Here is a 22,144-nt window from a genome sequence, read left to right as displayed (position 1 = left end):
TTAACATCCAACCCCAAGCTGGCTTTCTTCCTATTGGACAGCTAACGTCACATGTGAAAGGTATTGTGATATTGTGTTTTTAACTAATTTTAGCACCGCTGCTCGCTCACGCTGATGGAGCAGCAGGCGTGCGAGCAACTGCAACTCACTTAACGGCCACCGGTGTCATTAATGAGAAGGGATTTCTGATTCTTACATATTGCAGCTTCAAAGGGGAACTCCAGCGATTTTCCATCTTGTCTTTATGTAAGAAAAAAGTTGTATAAAACCTTTTGTGAATATCTCTATTGAATATCTTCGGGTTGTGGACAAAACGAGACATTTGAGGTCGTTATCTCGAGCTTTGGGAAACAGTGATCGACATTTCTCACCATTTTCTGACATTTTATGGACCAAACAACGACACAATTAATTGAGAAAATAATTGAAAGATCAATTGATAATGAAAATAATGACTAGTTGCAGCCCAAATCAATTTTAATCTGTGGAGTAGTCTTTCAAGAGGATTAGTAAGATGGACTCAGCCATAACATGCTTTGAGAAACAGGACTTTCACACATTCACACTGACTTTACATCTGGTCTTTGACCCAGTCGGTCACTGATTTACTTGACAAGTGAGGAGCCACCGAACGGTAACGTCAAGAGAAGAAAAGACAGACTGAATCATGCATTAACCTGACAGAGTACAGCTGGTTGTTTTTTCTAAAACAATTTGGAGCACTTTGGAGCACGTCTGCAAAACTCTGATTAGTGTGATTATTTGGCGGCGTATCAGGAGAGAAAGAACGAGATATTCACCCTGAGAGCAGACATTTAAAAAAAAAGCTATTTAAAATAAGTGATAAGGCTTATATTTAAAGAGTGGAGCTGTTGTTGCTGCATCACGGCGCCGTTTCCCCACAGGCGAGTTTCTGACCTTTAACTACAAAGACTCTAATTAAGTCCCAACACACACACACACACACACACACACACACACACACACACACACGCAGAGAAAGAGGTTTAATAGAAATGCAGTCACTTAAAAAGGGAGAGAGTATTTATGGATCAGTCGAATTAATTCACTCAAACAAGTGCAGACAAAACTACTCATCCAAGAATGGAGAATCAAATAATAACGTTTTAAATGGTTTCCACAGTTTTACACCAGACACCGTAGTTTAAAAATGAAGTGTACATTTTTATCTCAAATAAGAGAATAAGAGTCCCTGTTGTGTTTTTAACCAGTTTCTATTCTGTTCATTGGTTTTCTGCTGATGCAGTTTGAGTTTCAACAGAAGGACTTTGTTTCTATAGAAGTCGTGGTTCTTATAGTTTATCTTATTTTCATTCCTAAAAATTAAACTTCAGTCGTTTTTTGTTGTTATTCGTTTTTAGTGAGAAATAATTGATGAACTGACACTTTCTGCTGGTCAAAGCTAAAGAAAACTCATCACCAATCATCATTTGGAGCTATAATATCAACTAGAGACCTTTACAGTGGATTAATCTGCAGTAAGTAAGGAGAGAGAGAGAGAGAGAGAGAGAGAGAGAGAGATTTGACAATAATAATAACAATAACAATAACAATAAAAATACATATAAGCCTGCGGAGGATAAAAACACAATAACGCTACATCATTTTCTTTTCATCAACGTTTTCTTTACCAAAAGTTTAAAACTCATCTCAGAGAAGTCAATTTTATTTGTACAGTCTGATATCACAAATCACATATTTGCCTCCGGAGGGGATTTACAATCTGTACAGATTAACAGAAGCTGGAGCACAGTATGTACTACAGTAAAAGTACATAAGTATTATGAGCTTGATGTAGTTAAAGTATTGCAGTAAAAGTACATAAGTATTATGAGCTTGATATAGTTAAAGTATTGCAGTAAAAGTACATAAGTATTATGAGCTTGATGTAGTTAAAGTATTGCAGTAAAAGTACATAAGTATTATGAGCTTGATGTAGTTGAAGTATTGCAGTAAAAGTAGTGGTTTGGTCCCTCTGACTGATATATTATTATATATGACATCATTAGATTATTAATAGTGAAGCATCAGTGTTAGAGCAGCATGTTACTGTTGTAGCTGCTGGAGGTGGAGCTAGTTTACACTACTTTATATACAGTTAGCTAGTTTAGTCCAGTGGTTCCCAACCTAGGGGTCGGGCCCCTCCAAAGGGTCAGCAGATAAATCTGAGGGGTGGTGAGATGATTAATGGGAGAGGAAAGAAGAAAAAACAAAGTTCTGATACACAAATCTGTTTTCAGTTTTTGGACTTTTTCTCTAATCTTTGATTTTTGCTGAAATATTGGACCATTTGAACATTTATTGAAATGAAAGCATGTGAGAAGTTTAGAGGGAAAAATCAGTATTTGGTGGAGCTGTTAACAACTCATAGACATGTGAAATGTGACCCCGACTACACACTGCTTTTTGTAAGACGTCAAAAGACAAAAAGGTTGGAAACCACTGGTTTCATCTTTAACAATGTGTTGTATTTTAAAAGCTTGTTATATTATCCATTGTGTCAAATCTTCATCTGAAAAGTAACTAAAGCTGTCAAATAAATGTAGTGGAGTAGAAAGTACAATATAAAGTCAAATAGAGATACTCAAGTAAAGTACAAGTACCTCAAAACTGTACTTAAGTAAATGTACTTAGTTTCTGATGCTGGTAGAGATCGTTGAGAGGAGACAACATGAAGCCGGTTGACGTAAGCTCTGAAACTGCTTCCTCACAGTCGAGGCTTCAATATTAGTTTGTTTCTCTAAACTGTTAAAAAAACAACAGAGCAGCAGGATCTCTCAGTCAGACTCACTGTTGAACTTTGTGGCCCCGATTTTAACTGTCATGTGCAGATCCAGCAGCGATAAGTCTTATCTGAAGGATACATGGTGGTGCAGCTCTGTAGCTCCATTCCAGTGCTGGTCAAAGCCTCCACCCATCACAGCTCATACAGCGCTTCAGGCAACACACACAAACACACACACACACACACACACAGGAAACACAGATCTGAACAGACAGGGGCATTCGATCCACATGGAGTCACATGCATCGCTGCCTGAGCCCAATCACACACACACACACACACATGCTCTGACGCCAGCCGAGGTTTACGTTTGGCGTAAACAATGCAGCCTTATATAATCCTGCATGTCCACGTTAGCTTGTAACTAATTAACAGGCAGATATCATATGGTGAAGAGGCTGAAACATGCTGACAGACAAAAACAACCAGCGCAGCCACAAAGATAATGTTTGAATGATTGCTTTCTCTGTTAGAGTCAAACCGACCTGCAGTGCACAACGGATAAGATATTATTTATTGTAAAGCAGAGAGCAGGTTGTGAGGGGAGGTTATTGTAGTAACGCCTCACTTATAAACCTGCATACAACACTGTAATCTATGTAAAGGATTCACTTTTTCTGTGCTTTTGCCAAGAAATCAGTCCCGTAGAGGAGCTTATATGTTGAAAATATGCAGGTAGTCATCAAATAAAAACATAATAATCTAAAAAACTGTCGTGTGCTGTTATCAGCTGCTCCAACGAGTCTCAATCTCTTAATTCAGGCACTGTAATAAGTGTGCTGGTGGTCATTTTGGAAATTATTGCTCCGTTAATCAGATTTGAAGACTTATAGTAGCTTTGATGTTTGCCACGTGGATGTTGATTGACAGCTGATTGTTTCCAGAGCGTGAGAGGAAACAGCAGACGATCCGCACCGGCTCCAAACGGAAAAGATACCGCCGACTGAAAGATGCAACTCTGGGCTTTTAACGGGTGACGTCACACCTCGCTGCGTCCTTCTTTACATACGGGCGGCGGTCTGACAGAGAACTGCAAGTAATTTGGGGAAAATATATTTGAAAATATGTTACTTTTCTTTGCAAGAAAGATGCGAGTACAACGTCAGGAACAATCAGGTGCAGAGTTAGAAGTTTAAAATCATCCACAGGGACGTGATGTTTAAGTTAGTTCATATAAATATATATAAAAAATGTAAGTTGGATATTAATATTTATAAATACGTATAAAATATATGGAAAAAAAACGGAATTTTCTTCACAAATAAGATGCGAGTACAGCGTCAGGAGTTAAAAGTTTAAAATCCTTTGTAGTTCATGTAAATATATATATATATAAAAAATGGAAAAAATGTAAATTGGTGAAAAAAATTTTTGAAAAAATGTTAATTTTCTTTGCAAGAAAGATGCGAGTACAGCGTCAGGAACAATCAGGTGCAGAGTTAAAAGTTTAAAATCATCCACAGGGATGTTTAAGTTAGTTCATATAAATATATATAAAAAGTTGGGGAAACTATATATAAATATTTAAAAATGTATATAAAATATATGGAAAATATAGAATTTTCTTCACAAAAAAGATGCGAGTACAGCGTCAGGAGTTAAAAATTTAAAATCCTTTGTAGTTCATGTAAATATATATATATGAAAAATGTGAAAAATGTATATTGGGGAAAATTTATATAAATATTTAGTACTGTATATAAAATATATTGGAAAAAATTAGATTTTCATTGCAAGACAGATGCGAGTACAGCGTCAAAAACCATCAGATCCAGAGTTAAAAGTTTAAAATCATCCACAGGGATGTGATGTTTAAGGTTTAAAATCCTTTTTTATAAATATATATATAATATACAGGAAAAATAAAGTGTTGAAGTGTTGAATAAATGTATTTATACACACTTGTAGTTACCACCTTTAACCACAATCAGGATCGAAACCTTCACAAACTTCAACAGAGTCTTTTTTCAAATATCGGTGGTTTTTGACGCGCTGGTCTCGTCCTTCAGTCAGAGACCAGTTAAATTGCGGGATGTCCAGCTAATAAGCAGTTAAAACAGTCTTGTGTTTGCCCTTTAACATGTAGTTAATTGAATTATCTCGGGCCAGGCCCACACAGAGACGACATTTCCCTCGTACTGAGAAAAACAAGATGCCTGAGGCTCGTTCTGCTCTGGATAATGAACATAACGTTAAAAAGGTCATATGACACATGATTAGCGATATATACACAAAGCACTAAATGTTTACGTTCAAATTGATTTTCCACGCCAGTGTGCAAGCGGACAGGAAGTACTGTACAACGCTGGTTATGTTAAACACTGCGGGGGAAATTCCCTTCTGCTTCTGCCATCCATCTTCCTCTGATGCTACACTGTAAGAGACCAGATCCAGGACAGCTGAGTCCGGTTTCTTCTTACAACAAACTCTCTTAACTGCAAAAAGTTGTAGTAAATCTCCGGTTTCAGCCTGATGAACAACACCTGTTCACGAGGAGCTGAGATTTCATCATTAGCATCATCAACGCCCCTAAAACATCCATATAAGGAGGCGTGTTCCGCTCCGGTTCATTCACAAAAATGTTGCATGAGGCTCATTTTCTATATCAAATACATCTGTGGTTTTAGCTTGATGATCACTTCTCTTGAGAATACATCTCAGCTTTAAAGCTATAATATGTAATTATTCCATATTAAAATGTCTAAAAACAACTAGACCTATGTTATATATGTTGTTGAGTTGTGTACTTACATTATCCCAAATGTTTCCAACAATGTTCAAACTCAGAGAAATCTGTAATTTAATCAAAGTAACGGACCGTTTCATTTGGTCGACTGTCGATGGCGTCATACCTCCTCTACCAAAGAGTAAACATGCACAAGATGCATACGGCGGCGCTGTGTTTGTCCGCTACAATGGCGTCTACCAAAGAGTAACTTACACACATACAAGATAATACATCGGCGTTACAAACTGTTATAAATGGACTTTTATTCAGTTTTAAGCCACATTTTCATGATAAATTTAGGTGTTTTTTAACTATATCTTTTAGCCGGAAGAAGGATTTTAGTCATTGGACGTCTGGATCTTAAGTTATCAGAGAAATAAACTGGACAAACGTTAGCAGCAGCTCGGCTAACAGCCCCTCCAGGAAGTCCGGTGGTCACCGAACATCATCGGAGAAATATTGATTTTTTAGGTGAAACAGCTTTAATTAGTATTTTAACGATTTTAATCTCCGGGTCCGTTTGTTTTGGAGAGGAGGAGACCTCCAGATGAACACTGGAGTAATCCTATCCCAATGAAGACAACAACTCCCATGATCCCTTGCTACTTCACACCGTCATCTTTTGTTATTGTTTTGATTGAGACCCCTAGCGGCTGAAATTACATATTGTGCGTTTAAGATGTCAACATTCCTGCTCCGAGGTAGACGTTACCTAAAGCGATCAGTGGGAGAATATAACCAGCTGAAACACCATCCAGCAAACTGCTTCAGCTTTCAGACATCATCTGCAGTCGAAGGTATTCGTGTCTTTCAGCCATCAAATCAAACCAACATGACGCCAACTTTAACAAACAGATGAGCTCATTGGTTAATCCAGACAAGTGGGACAAATTAAAGCATCAACTGTGGCATCCCAATACAAATCTACTTTAAGAAAACGACAAGTTTAGAAAGTTAAAAAAAAAAAAAAAAAGCATCACCTGCCTTCCCTGCAGCAGATTCACTCACTTTATTCATCATTATGCAACACAATCTCAGCATCAACAGTTCTTGACAGTACGAATCTGAAACACATGAGAAGAGATGCTTAACTTATGTGTTTCATTTGCTTTTTTTATGGCTGTTTGAAATGGACAAAAGAAAAAAATAACAGTTCAGGGAAAGTGATGATTAAAAGTCCTCGCCAACAAACTTCTCTACAAAAATCAAATCAAACTCTTTCAAACTCTCTCAAAACACTTTCTCTTTCATTTTCTCAACCAATATTTTGTTTTATCTCATCCTCATTTAGCTTTTCATCAAATCACAGCCAGCTACGATTCAATCAAACAATCAATTTTTATTTATATAGCTCCACTTTTCACATCGAGCAGGTCGAGACCGAACTCCTATCTAGTTAAATCCGGGTGATGAAGGTCTGCGACGGTGCTGAATGTGCAAAAACTCAAGAAAAATATTTACACCACTCGCCATTCTTATCTGTTATAACGTGGACAAAACTGTTTTCATTATTGATTAATCAGTCAGTTATTTCAGTGATTAATCGACTGGTTGTTTTGTCTTTAAAATGTCAGAAGACAGTAAAAAAAAAAAGGCTGTTATCATTTCAAACAGCAAGGTAACGTATCCATTTTATTCAAGAAGCAGTTTACTGTCATATATGACAAAGAAAAGCAACAAATCCTCATATTTAAGAAGCTGGAACCAGTGAATATTTAGCATTTTTTACTTGAAAAATATCTATAACAATTAGTTGATTAACAAAATAGTTGCAGATTCTCTAATGTGAGGACACTTCTCTCTGTTTTATACGTCCTCTCCTCTCAGTTTAGTTAGTTTGGCCAACATTTGTTCACATGTTTTGTCAAATTGGCACCATTATCAGTATGCTGAATTCACTATTATCAGTTCCTGTTTGCAGTGGATCCATGAATGTTAAAACAACTGTAACTGCATTACCTTGATACTGAAGAAAACTTAGAAACGTGAAAATTCTCAGGCAAGTTATAAAGATCTTAAGGTCTTTTTAAGCAGGTTTTTGGACATTTATGTGTGATGGAGATCAGACATAATAACATCATCTGAAAGTGTAAATCACACTGAATCTAATAACATGTTTATCATGTCTGTGTGTTCAGATTTAAAGCTTTTAAAAGTACCTTAATTGCTTCCAAGAGCTTGTCACCTGAATATCTTTATATATTCACCTCCATAGTATGAAGATGGGTGGAGGTGTTCGTGCTCCACCAAACAGACCTAAACACTCAATCAAACACATACAATCAGATTTTGTATTTGTGGAGTCAAATGTTTGTCTTCATAGCAAAGTATGTGATCTTATCCATTTACTATGGAGACAGATGCTATCAGCATGAAGTATGTGATAAAAGTTTGACACACACAAAACAAACAAACAGCTGAAATCCATCTTTGGGTCACAGGATTTGGTGCAACAGAAACACGTCATTTAATAAAAAATCTGAAATATATAAAATTGTGAGAGAGAGTCTGGTTTTAGATGCAACATGAGGATTTTAATGTAGATGATTAAAGGGGGAACAGACAGACTGTCTATTAAAACTGGGCTGAACTCTTCTGATAATTTTAGGTTTTTTTAGGTCAGTGGTTCCCAAACTTTAAAGCTTGTGACACCTTAAAAACAAAGCAAAGTCTATTTGTTAACGAAGGCAAAGATTAGAGGAAAGTATGAAAGAGTAAACATAATTTTTCATGACCATGTTTTCAGCATTTTCTGCAAGATCTCTGCACAATTTTCTCTACAATATCAGCAATGGGTGCATGCTAACGTCCATCTACAAACTAGATTAGTGTATATGACTCAATCATTAGGGGAAAATGTATGTTTATGCATCACTACGTCTTGTTTAATGAGTCTGTGCGGACGTGCATGAGTCACTATTTCATTAAGAGACTCTTAATGATGTCTGTTCCTTTCAAATGTATTTTTCTAGAAAAGGTCAAGATGTGCAAACGAGAAAAATTTGATTACTTGGCTCACAATTTGTCAGGTGTCAAGTGTCACGTACTGCAGGTTACATGTGGATTAATGTCAATATCATCTCGTTTAGAGGTCACAAAGCAGGAAATGTACTGTATGTATGACAAATCAGAGCAAATAAACATGAAACAGAGAGAAAAAGCTGTTTTCTATGATGATAATATGGAAAACTGACTTTAAATGATTGTTAAACCGCAAATATATTGTGGATTATTTCCTTCTCTTGCAGGTTATAGCGCTGTAAGATCTACAGGTGGACACGTTTAACTAGAAAACTAGTTCATGATTGATCATTTAAGTCTTTTATCAAGTAAAAAGTCCAGATATTTAAAGGCTCCAGTCGCTCAAATATGAGGATTGATCTAAAATTTAACAAGTCAAGTATTATTTCTGTATATAGACAAAAACTGGATTATCCACGATGTTCCTAATTAACAGTCATTGAACTTATTGATTAAACATTTTTCTCAACTTTAAATGAATGAGGTTCACCTGTTCACTCACACTCCGCTCTCTGTTTGACTACAGATTGTAAAACATGAATCATTCTCACCTTCCAGTTGTATAAACCGCTTGAAGAGCCGCCTGCTGCTGCGTCAAAGCCGCCTGGAGAGCGATTCCTCAAACATGGACCCACACCGGGACCGGGGACCGGCCAGCAACCGGTAGATGCAGCCGGTAGTCCGCGTGAAGTCCGTGTGAAGGAGACGGAAGCGGGGCTGCAGCTGCTGGGTTTGTTGGTGTGCTCGCAGCGGAGTGTTGCGTTCACAGCCGTCGCTGTGTATTTCTACTCCCCTCCCGTAAGGAGATTTTCCTCCACCTGATCCCGCGTCATCAACCTAATACCAGCTGGAGCTCCGGGCCTCCCCTCTGTGAACCGGACCAGCTTCCAGTCTGCTGCGGTCTGCGCTGGTGGAGGATGTATGGAAGGTCATTACCGCCAAAAAAAAAAAATAAATAAAAAATGTAGGGAATAACAAAAATGAAAATAAAATATGTTAAGTTAAAAATGACACACTGACTAAAACAGTCTAATAAAATTTTAAAGACAAAATTATGATTTACTATAAATAAATAAATATCTAAATTAAGTTAAAATTAAGTAAAAATTATGAGATGCTGCTTCAAATGTTTGATTTTATAAGTTACAACCGTTGACTGTATATAAATATGGACATCCAAAAGTGAAGCCAAAACATCCCTATCGCCCCCTGGTGGCTGGCTGCAGTATAGGTCATAAGTCTCGCTCCCCTATGTTAGCAGATAGGACATGATCCAAAATAAAAAATTAAAGTACACGTCAAATAAATTTTTCCCAAAGACAGTTTCTGTCATTTTAGGTCATTTTTATCACACTGAAGTATGTTCAAGTGCTCATTTTTCTTATGTTTTTTTAAAAATTAGTTATTTGACCATTTACTGCATCCAGCTCGCCAAGCCATTCTGTTGTAGCAATTACAGGAGAAGCCTCACATGTATGTTTTACCGTTTTCGCTAACCTGTTGCCTGATTATTTTGATGTCAGGTTGATCTGGGCCAAGCTCTTTGACTTGTAGTTCCTCCACCAAAGTTCTCATCTCAAATAGATTTTGTTGAAGAAATCTTATTGAACGTCAGGTGTCCCTACTCCCTAAGCATCAGATTCAAGGACCCTGATTGGCTGAATTTATGTTGTTTTGTGTATATCTTGTGTCAGCTTCACCACTGTGCTGACTGGACGATGTTTCTATTGCTCCAGAGGAGATAATGAGAGGGAGGGGATGAACAGGAAGCTAATTTCCCCCAAACATAATGATTTATATTATATATTGCATGTTATTGTCCATTTTAAACACACACATACTTACGATAAGTAATTATTGTTTATTTTAAAAAGAGAAATCAAACACGCCAGCTGCCCTCCCTCCCTCTATTAGCCAGCCGCCACTGATCAATATGCTAAGTCAAGCACGAAATAATGTTTTTTTGACAATATATATTAAAATAGACTAAAATTGTCATTTTCTGGAGACTTATATGAGGAAGTCACAAGACGCTATGTCAAAATTAAAGGACGTACAGTAAAAATTCAGATTTTTATAGTGATGATGATTAAAGAGATACTGCGTCAAAATGTTGATGTTCTAAGTCAAAATTCTAAGAAAATATATAAATATTAATATATAAATATTAATATAATTATAATTAAATATTATAAATATTCAAAATTACAAGATACAAAACAAGATTAAAATAAGTCCGAAACCATGACTTAAGTCAAAATTAAAACAAAAAAGTGGGAACAGAAAAAAAATGTCTTAGTATCTCATAATTTTGACTTCAAAAATCTTAATGAAATGAATTCTTTCATAATTTTGAATGTGAAAGTTTTGATCTACAATCTCATAGTTTTGATTTACAATAAGAAGTTTTATTTTCTATCATTTCTTATTTTCCATCTGTTTTTGTTTTTTTCCTAGCAGCAATAGGCTTCCATACATGCGATAAAATAAAAATTAAAAAGAGAAAATTGTATATTTACTTCGTTTGCAGAAATGGACCATTATTAGGGCTCATTATGTATATTAGCTTTATCAATAAACTTTAATCATTTATAATATTTTCATTATTTATGTATTGTATTATGTATGTATACATGTATATATGTATTTTTTAAAGGTTAAAACAGGATCTTAAAAACCTTAATAATAACATTTTCTCTTAATTTCTTTTTGTTAAAATGATGAGTTGTTCAGATGTTACTGTCCAGTACAATATTTAACCAAAACAATGAGACGCCAAAGCTGCCAATATTAAATAAACAAATAAAACATTTATAAAAGAAACAATCACATTTTGAGTTAGTCATTCCCGTTGTCATGGTAACGAGCTTTACTTGAACTCATTTTTAATTCATAACAGCCTTTGAGAAAACAAGGTCCATTTAATGGCTTTTCTGACAAGCTTTTGATCATATGACATGATATTCATCAACAGACGGAGTTGCAGTTAAACTATAATTGTTTTTTCTGAGCACTTTAATGTGTTTTACTTCGATTTTTCACTTGCTGATAATTGAAAGCTCCAGAACAGCCACTAAATAGACCAACTGAACTTCTAACCTCAGATGAAAAACTATTATCGTTTTAAAAATGCCTTTTTTAAAAATGTCATAATGGAATTTTTAATGACCAAATCTTCCATCCAATCACAGGATCCCAGTAAATTGGCAGATAATGTCATGTAAACAGAACAAAAATAGACTTTAAATCCTTCTTAATGTGTGACTGTTAGTGGGCCAACAACTCAAATCTCAGATACGTTTAAACAATGTAAACATGAACATCAACAACAAGTATTTGTTTCTGGATGACTCTCGACATGTTGTGATGTTTTTTTTTTAGGGAAAAAACTTCAATCCTACGGCGGCGCTGTCGTCCTTATACGATGCGTGAAAGAGCAGTCACCTCGGATCTGCATTAGCTTTTGCCCCACAGAGACAAAAATAATCAGATTATTCTCGAGAGCAGCTTGTTTGGTTCAGGGCTCCTGTGCTGGGAGTCTATGCTGCTCTGTTCGCTCGCTGATGTTTAACCAATGAGAACAGCATGACTGCTCAATGCCCCGGAGCGAAGAGGCATGACTCAAATTAGTTAGAGTGCATCCTCCCCTGAATGATTCATCAAACAGATTTAGATCCTGCGATGCAGCGGCGGAGGCGACCAGGCGGTTAAATGCAAGCTGATGTGAAGGAGTGCGGGGACAATAGTGTCTGTTTAAAACATTTTTCTACCAGCTGAAACATAAACATGTCAGTTATGTAAAAGCTACACATTAAAACACTTGTGGTTGTACTATAAACCTGCATTACACTGGAGCAGGCTTGAGCAATGTCAAAATACTCCTTCTTAAGTAAAAGTACATAAGTATTATGAGCTTGATGTAGTTAAAGTATTGCAGTAAAAGTACATAAGTATTATGAGCTTGATGTAGTTAAAGTATTGCAGTAAAAGTACATAAGTATTATGAGCTTGATGTAGTTAAAGTATTGCAGTAAAAGTAGTGGTTTGGTCCCTCTGACTGATATATTATTATATATGACATCATTAGATTATTAATAGTGAAGCATCAGTGTTAGAGCAGCATGTTACTGTTGTAGCTGCTGGAGGTGGAGCTAGTTTACACTACTTTATATACAGTTAGCTAGTTTAGTCCAGTGGTTCCCAACCTAGGGGTCGGGCCCCTCCAAAGGGTCAGCAGATAAATCTGAGGGGTGGTGAGATGATTAATGGGAGAGGAAAGAAGAAAAAACAAAGTTCTGTTTCAAATCTGTTTTCAGTTTTTGGACTTTTTCTCTAATCTTTGATTTTTGCTGAAATATTGGATCATTTGAACATTTATTGAAATGAAAGCATGTGAGAAGTTTAGAGGGAAAAATCACTATTTGGTGGAGCTGTTAACAACTCATAGACATGTGAAATGTGACCCCGACTACACACTGCTTTTTGTAAGACGTCAAAAGACAAAAAGGTTGGAAACCACTGGTTTCATCTTTAACAATGTGTTGTATTTTAAAAGCTTGTTATATTATCCATTGTGTCAAATCTTCATCTGAAAAGTAACTAAAGCTGTCAAATAAATGTAGTGGAGTAGAAAGTACAATATTTCCCTCTGAAATGTAGAAAGTAGCATCACATGGAAATACTCAAGTTAAGTGCAGTACTTGAGTAAATGTGTTTACTTATTTTACACCACTGCCACTGTATAATGCAGTTGTTTGCACAAAACTAGTAGTTTTTAGTAGCAGAGAAAACATATGATGCTTTGTTTTTGATGTCAAGTGCAGAAAATAAAGTTAAACTACATCTGAGTGAGTCTCTGGCTGGAGAATGAAATACAGAACCAGAATCAAAGGATTGGACACACTGACTTATTCAAGTGAATGGGAAAGTGTCCAAACTTTTGAGTGGTGCTGTAGACGGAAATAACAAACACCTCAGAGCACGTCTAAGCTGCCCCGCAGTTCATATAAAGCTGCTGTTGCTGTGAATTGCAGCCTTAAATAGCCTGTAAACATGGTGACATATGCTGCTTCTAAACAGAGAAACAAAGCAGACCAACAGCATATTTTTGTAATAAAACTAGACAGAAATGTCGTTAATAAAGTGATATATAAGTGAATATTTGCTCCGATATCCTACTGCTGATATTCCTTAAGGAAAAGGTGTCGTTATTTTAGTGATTTTAACAGCAGGTTCTAGCGAACTCTACATACTTCGTGTTAATTCAGTGAGTCTGCATCACTGATAGATTCACTGACATACTTGCTCTCACACACGCACAAAAACACAAATGCAATGATAATAATATGCTGCTCTGTCAGCAGCAAAGAGCTCATGCATCATTCATGCACTTTGAAGCGCTGCATGGATGACGCAAAGAAGAACTCCCATCGCTGACATGTGGAGTAAAGCCAGCTGGAGAAACCGATAAGATGCAGAATAGAATAATTAGAGTAGTTGCACCTTTTTACCTCCTTAAAATTTAAAATACCAAAAAGCGAGAAGCAGCAACGTTACAATAAACTGAGGATCCAATGAAGAGATTTTGTGATTTATCGGATTTTATTTCAGACATCCTAAAATGTCTCAAACTGAGATGATTAGAAAAAAACACTAAACCAACTCATATTCCTGTTTTCATTGTTAGATGATCGATCGGTTCAGGACAAGATTAGAACTTATTTAGCTTTTTAATAGAAAAAAATACGTGTGCGCCGTCTCTGCCGGGAACTCAAAAAGGATTTGTTCCATTTTAAGATCCGTGGCTGATGACGCTACTTCACTTACCCAGCGTGCTGTGGTCGTGGTCCCGGCGGGGGATAGGAGACTGCGGACAATCAGATGAAAATATCACTTGTCTGCTTGTTGAACAGGTGTTTTGATTAATTCTTTTTTTTTTTTTTTTTTTACCTGCAAAGGTTGTATGGCGCCAATAACTGTTCTCCATAACTTAGAATCAGCTCCAATTCAGATCTGGGTTTTGAGTTTCAGTGTTGCTTGAGATCGATGTGAATATGATTGATGTCATGTCTTTAGTTGATTGATGGGCAGATTGTATTTGTATGTTCTTTACTGATCTCTAGAACCAGCATTAACATTTTTTTTCTGCTTCATATTTTGTCTCCAACATTTCCTCAGTGCAGCTGTTTCAAGGTGAGACATACTATATCGACTTATTATTACTTACAGTTTATTTTTAAACCTACCTGTGTACTTTCCTGTTTGTGTTTCATTGCTCTTCTTCATTCTTCAGATGGAGGACAAGTAGATCTGAGTGCTTCATGGTCATTTCTTTCTGCTTTGGAAGGAAGCAACTATTAAACCATCAGAAAAGACAGTTTTATGTCCGTAATTCACTTGTTTTTTTCACTCCCTTGTACTCTCTAGCTCTAGTTTTAGAGTGCTTCTTTGTTTGATGAATGTTGAGGTAAAATTTTACCCTCTACCAACCTTAATGTTTCCCCCACAAGCCCAAGCTCTCCGAGAAGACGAGGAAAATGAGACGGCTTGCCCCCCCCTCCCCTTAAACATCTGGGCTGATTGATTAGGAGGCAGATGTGAACATCCGGAGGAACCAGTTTCTCCTCCTGGGCCTCTTGGTGGCCTTTTCTTTAAACTTTGACATCTCCTCTAACGTCTGCACCCACTCTTGCTCCTTCCCTTGCAGGACTTTGGCGGACTCTTGACGTTGGACCTCCAGCTGCTCCTCTGCATGCCTAACGGCAGCCTTAAGCTTGGCGATCTCCACTCTCTGCGTCCTCAGTTTAGCCTTTTGCTCCTTCCAAGCCTCACTGGCCAATTTATTGAAATGTGTCTTTAACTGATTGATCGTGAGGCAAACTACGTTCTCCTCCTCATCATGGAGGTCTGGTTTAGGCTCTTCCTCCTCCTTCTCTGGAGCTTTTTTCTGGAGCTCTGAAACAGGTGTGTCAGTACTCTGAACACTCCTGCCAGTCTCTGCAGCAGGTACAAACTCCTGGACCTTTTCCATTACTTTGACCTGTGCCTCCCGCAGCTTGGTGCAGAGATCCATACCTCTAATCACCTCCTGGAGCGCCTCTTCTACATCCGATCCAGCCGCTTCGTCCTGCTGCTGGCTGGACTGCATGCTGCGGGCGTGCTTCTCCAGCTCCTCTGTGGATTTCTGCAGATGCAGCAGCAGCTCTGACACATCCGTTGGAACCTCTGCAGCACTGTGAGCAAGACGGAGAGGCTGTTGCAGCTGCTTCTTGGCATCCTCCAGCTTGGACGTGAGGTCTCGATTGATGGCAGTTTCCACACTCAGCATGGCGGCAGAGCTGCACTGCACCTCCTTTAACTTTTGGTTTAGGTTCTTCACGCTGCTCTCTACTTCCCTGGACTGGATCTGCTTCTTGCGAGCTTTCTCAAGTTGGCGTTTAAGGTCTCCAATAATTTTATTAGAGACACGCACCTTGTTAGTTAAGTCCTTGTGCTTGATTTCAGATTCCTCCAGCCTCTTTTTCAGAGTTGCGATCTCTTCCTTCATCGCTGCTTCTCCTTCGCACTGTATTTGTATTTCTCTCTTACCCTCGAGGTGTTCGAGGACAACACTCAGAGTGTGAATCTTGCTTTTGATGCCAGCTCGTTCACGTGGGGTACACATCATGAGCCTCGCCTTGTTGGCCTGCAGTTTTTGATTGACCTCGGTCACCCAGCTCTTCATGTAGGCCTGCACACGAAGGTCAAGGTTCGCGGTTTTTCCTGTCGCCATTTTTCTTTTGTTTGCTGGCTGTTGCTTCGGCAAACTAGTTTCTTGCTTCATCCTGCGTGCTCAACTTCAACACCAAATAGCCGACTGAATGTACGCTTGGCAGTGCAAACCTTAAGAGATCTTTCACCCAGAGTTCTTTGTGACGTCATCAAAGTGGCTTTGATGACATCAGACGGAATTCGTGTCATTCCGGAAAACAGAGCTGATTGGTTCCTTGAGGCTGCAATACATTCCTCAATGCTTGGAGAGCATGTTTGAGGAGGTCATGTGACTTTACGCGACCACATCCACCGTATATGTCAGATTAAAAAAAGGACAAACTTTGTGAGTGAAGTTACGTTCTATGTTCATCTGCTAAAAACGATCCCCGCTAGCTTACTTTGTGTTGTCTTTGTCACCCGCGACACTACAACCAGAGAACAGGTTTAAACCAGTAATAAATCTCAGTGAAACCAAAATGGAGATGGGAACTGATTAAAAACAGACAGGAATTATGAAGGAAAAAGGCAAAAAAAAGGCACGTACGAGAACAGAGCTACAGTTCAACCCGCGACTTTGATTGCAGGAGACGTCACTATACACACTTGTGTTTGTCTTGTTTTGCTTTCTTCTTTTTGTAGCCTACCGTTGTAAAATATTGATGAAGTTTAATTTTATTTAGGCATTTTGCATAATTGAAAGTCATTGGGAGAAATGCTATGCTAAGCTATTTTGTCATTATCTATGAGCTGTACACATGACTTAATTTATAGTTCTTTGATACTGATTTAAGTTATTAAATTACTTGAGTAGATCTATTTTTGCCAAATATTTAGTAAATCTAAACACATTTTTGCCTGATTTTTAGTACATTTAAATCAATTTTTGACAGATATTTAGTAAATATAAATAAAGTTCTGCCATTTTGTCAATGTAAATCAACTTTTGTCTGATTTTTATTAAATCATAATCAGGTTTTTCCAGATTCAGTGTGTTTTAATCTTTTTTTTTACTTTAAATGTGAAGAGAAAAATAAATAAATGACTCAATATTTTTATTACTATATTTTTTAAAGCAACCATTAATCACGTTTTTTATGGTGTATCAGAAATATACACTTTAAAATAAAAGAATCAACGTATCCTACATGTGTTTGCAGAGAGCAAACAGAAGTGTTTATTGGCCTTGGTGGACTTTCATCACTGATGGCTCAGCAAAACCTGCAGCCTGAAAGGATTCAGCTTCATTGATAACTTTAATCTGTTGTGGGGATGTTGGTATTTTCCATGAAGAGAAAACAGCACCGCCTCAGGGTCAGTGTGTTGACAAACATCTCGTAGATCAGTTATCTTATTAACACTGGCATTAAACTCACCCCTCCAGCTTTGCCACGTCATCCCCCGCCACCGCTTCCAAGCACATTCTTTGACACCGACCTTGCTAATAATAAACACGTCACAAAGAGAAAATAGCTCTCTCCTGCCCGGGGCTGGTGAGACTGATAAGGCCAGCGAGGTCACTTAAAGTTTGCTCCACCTCCTCTCTTAGAGAGATATATAACGAGCTGAGATCAGGGAGAGAGGTACTGGATGTGATGTTACTGCAGTGAACAAGATGCAGCCAGCACACAGATTCCTCCACAGTCCTCCTTCTGTGCAAAAATGTATTTAAAAGTTGATCTGAAGCTAATATGAAGCTTCAGCGTCCAAATGAGTCAAATCAAGTAGATATCTTTCAACGTTACAGTCGTTTTAGTGCCAAAGTTCCTCTTTTTGTTACTATACTTCCACCTGCAGCTCAACAGGGAAACACTGTCCGAGGAAACACAAAGAGGGAATTTGATGCTAAAAAGACTGTAAATGTGTCAGATATCCACTTGATATGACTAACTCAGACTGCTGAAGCCTCATATAAGCTTCACATCTACTTTTAAATGCTTTTTTGCACAAACGAGGACTGTTTCTGTCCTCCATCACTCACATTGAAAGCACATTTGAACAGGAAGAATGATTACAGTGAGGAAAACCTCTTTCAATGTTTATATGGACACCTGACTGCTGGTTTAAGACACACTTGAAAAATTGTGAACCTGTCTTTTAATTTAATCTAATTTAATTAGTTCCTTGTGCTTGATAAACATGTTATTTCACATTGACAGACTTGTCACCTGTCTGTCATTGTAGACAAAGTGAGTAAGTTTACTTATCTTAGTTTAGGATGTAAATGTTTCTGTCAGCAGCTCTGTGAAAACTCTAAACTGTTAAAGGCTTTTAGGAGGACTCCAGGTGATGAGAAATGACACTCTGTGAGCCCGACCTCAGATCTGGATCACCTAAATGTTCAGAATCTGCTCTGGTTGTGTTCGGATAAGACAGAAGTCTCAGCTGCAGCGTCCTTGGTGGCTCAGACGTACATAAGGAGAAAATCACAACAAGGCGCACCACGTCGTGATTATGCATTGTGAAATGGATCGGTGGTGATGTCACTGTCGCTATGCAACAGATTTAATCTAATCCCCTCCGTTCAGATTAGGAGGGAAAATCACTAGAAGGCCTTTTGTTTAAATTACAAGCCATGTGAGAGTTGCTTTAACCTTCACCTCTAGCAGTGGGCTTCATTATTTACTCTAACATATGCTGCAATGTTTCACCCTATATGTTAACTTTTGACATTTTACATAATGTGCTTGCTTCACTGCTACGAGGTGGGGGTAACTGATGTACTATTGTTACAGCTAAAGAAAATATCAAGCAGGAATGATTTACTTCACAGACACTTCAGAACCAACTCAAAGGTTTCCAGGCAAACTGAGAGCATGTTACTGGAAAGGAGCTATTTTGGGGTTCGTGATTATTCACTAAAAAAGGAGTCCTTCACAGGATGGACCTCAGTCATCTGAGGATTCTTGCCAGTTTAGAGCAATTTGCTCAAATGTGGATGTGAATATGAATCCAGCTGCATACTTTTGGAAATCAGGAGAAGAACAAAACATGCTTCCTTGTTGAGGAGTGAACGGTGGCAGAATTTATTTGAAACCAAACACACAGATTTCGCCACTTCTAGAGAGTCGAGGGCTGTCCAAATACACACTTCATAAAGTCTGCACAGCCTCTCAACAGGGACATATTATGTTTTTTGTGGTTTTCTGTTATTTATATACTGTGTCTGATCTGATGTTGGATGTTAGACGTGGTCAAAGCTCCAAAACTTGAGGTTAACGTATGTAGAAACGCTGCCTGCAAGTCAAAGGCCAGGCCATTTGACAAGTTGACATTTGAAGGAGAAAAAGAAGTGAAATCCTGCTATTATAGTTTGTTTACGTAGCCTCCAGAGCCAGAGGAAGCTTCCTGAAGCTGACCAATCAGAACAGAGTGGGCTCATCTTAAAGAGACAGGAGCTAAAACAGCCTGTTTCAGACAGAGGCTGAACTGAAGGGCGGCATAAAGGACCAGTAGAAGATAAATAAGCAGTTTAACTGTAAATCAGAATAGATATATAGACCTGGGTTTGTGCAGAATATGTTCTCTTTAAAGGATACAGCTGGTATTTTCTATATTTTTCTTCTTGTCAACAAATCTCACCAAACCAACGATGAACTGATCTACTAACAAGTATTGTGTGTGTATCCAAAGCCTGATATATCTTATTCCTCTCTGCCGTAGACCTCTGTTGTCCAAAAACTATTAAAAATATGTCAGTGAGTCACACTGGGTGACATGTTCATTCATTATGAAGAGTTTGGTCACGTTAGTTTGTTTAGAAACGGCTCTAAAGACTAATAACAGATGTAAGATTTTAACAGGTTCCTTGTACGGCAGACGCCACTGAGCATGTTGTGCTACATATCACAACATCTTGACTTTGTACTGAAGTATTTGAGAAATTTATAATGTAGTATAGATACTTGTAAATTTGTAAATAGGGAGAAAGTTCAAGTTTTCCACAGTACATCTTTACTGTGTGTGTGTGTGTGTGTGTGTGTGTGTGTGTGTGTGTGTGTGTGTGTCAGTTTCCAGTGTTGAACAAGCGGACAGATGGTTGTGGGGTTGAGTGGGGGAAATACATTATTCAGACTGAACCAGGTTGGAGTTTAACAGCAGAGTGACACACACGAGATGTGACAGAATGAGAACAATACTGCACAAGACACACACACACACACACACGCTTACGTTAATATACAAAATGTGTCTCACTTACCTCAGAGACCTTGTTTTTTTTTGCTTCATTGATCAGACTTTTTCAGGCATTTAGGTTCTTTTCATTGCCAGTGTTACTGTGCTGTGAGATAAAAGGCACTTTTAGACCGGAGGAACTTTTTCATAGTTCTAAGAATTGGAGGAACTACAACCTTTTTATTGTTTCTGCACTGCAGGAACTGGGATTGTAGTTCTTAGAAGACCGTTTTGAGGGACTTTTTTAGCTTCAGGGTATGTTCTCTCCCAGCACAGGAGGGACCTTGAGAGACATAAGTGTACGCTGATTGGTCGAACAGCAGCAGAACTGGCAACTGCCATTTTGAAAAATGAAACCTGTGACACGCAACAAACACACAGCTCCGATCACACCATCCTCCATCTTGTTGTTGTTGTTGTTGTATCTTGCACAGAAGTGACATTGCTATACCAACCGCCAACAGGCTTACGTCACTTCAGCGTCCCCGTTGGTGGTGTGAATGCAAACAGAAAAAAAGCCCTTGAAGGTACGTAGATCTCGAGGGAAGCCTCCCAGTCCTCTCAGGGAATCCCAAGAACTGTTTTGTCTGAAAGCACTTATTAAACCTGCACATCCAAGTATTTCTCAGCTCAACAAAACAAAAATGAAGTAGGGCTCAAAAAAGGATGCTCCTATAAATATTTGGACATTTCTGTCCTTTAGTTGGTTAATTTCTCACACATTTTAAGACCTGTGACCTCTTTAACTCCCGCTTTTCCCCTTTAGATTTCTTTAACACAGAAGTCCTTGTAATTGGTGCTGAGCCTCTGCAACAGGAAGTATGTGCTCTTCTAGCCTCTTTTCTCTGACGCAGTTCTGCACAGGTCAGAAATCTGGGCGTCACCAAGAACTGCCTTTTATCATTTAAAGAATATATCTGAAGTATGAGGCTTCTTGTCTCGTATACATGCATTTCTTGTCGTTTGGACTAACGTCCATCCAAAAAGCATCCTGGCAAGAAATAACAAATTTGATCACATCACATCTGTTCTCAGCTATTTGTTCCAAAAGTTAAAACAAAACTTGGTGAAGCAGCTTTTAGTTTTTGTGATGTTGCAGATTAGATGCAACAGTGTTTAAAAGCAGACTGAAAACCTTCCTGTTTTCCGTGTATTTGATTAGTTTCATTGTGTTGTATTAGTTGTAAGTGTCAGATTGTTCTACTTAGTCGTCTACATTCAGTGTATGTTCTGAATGAGTACATGTTTATATTTTATATATGCTGTATACACATGTTTTTGTTCTGTTTTGTCTTGTTTTGGTTTGTTTTTAATGTGAATGAAGCACATTGAATCTCCTTTGGAATGAAATGTGCTGTATAAATAAAATTTGTCGTAGAAATGTCTTTGACTGTGTATCTGTTGGTTCATTTCATTGAAGCTTAATAATAGAGTTTGGTTTATTTAGTATCTTTGGAAACTTCATGGTCTCAACTAGAATTTAAAATAAAGAATATATGTTTTTGATGGAGTTTCAACATTTATTTTGACATGAATTATTTTAAATGACCCGTCTTTTGCTCCTTGACAGTATTTCTTCACAAAACACCAGAGTCTTGCCTTCCTGTTTGTTGTCCACGGGCCAAATGTGACCCGTTTTCAAATGTTTTTATATCAGAAATATG

At 37.8% G+C, this 22,144-nt stretch overlaps 2 protein-coding genes across 5 annotated transcripts in view; both read right to left on the bottom strand.

The window, feature by feature from the left end:
* The window catches only part of LOC122976244, a 1,153,509-nt gene that overhangs the window by 248,513 nt on the left and 882,852 nt on the right, over positions 1–22,144 (bottom strand). The gene's annotated exons all lie outside the window — the stretch shown is intronic.
* The window catches only part of LOC122976264 (growth hormone receptor-like), a 64,104-nt gene that overhangs the window by 32,808 nt on the left and 9,152 nt on the right, over positions 1–22,144 (bottom strand). Inside the window, exons 1-3 of one of the 4 annotated variants that reach the window (XM_044344665.1) lie at positions 14,801–14,890; positions 14,382–14,421; positions 9,107–9,462 (exon numbers count right to left, since the gene is read on the bottom strand). The gene's annotated coding sequence lies outside the window, so the exon portion shown is untranslated. Of the gene's footprint in view, positions 1–9,106; positions 9,463–14,381; positions 14,893–22,144 lie in introns of those variants that run through there. The other 3 variants (XM_044344663.1, XM_044344664.1, XM_044344666.1) reach the window with 3 other exon arrangements.

The sequence above is a fragment of the Thunnus albacares genome, chromosome 24 (assembly GCF_914725855.1).
Source record: "Thunnus albacares chromosome 24, fThuAlb1.1, whole genome shotgun sequence".
Classification (NCBI taxonomy): Eukaryota; Metazoa; Chordata; class Actinopteri; order Scombriformes; family Scombridae; genus Thunnus; species Thunnus albacares.
The sequence above is the reverse complement of the archived record's forward strand: the minus strand, read 5'-3'. Positions and strand labels throughout refer to the sequence as shown.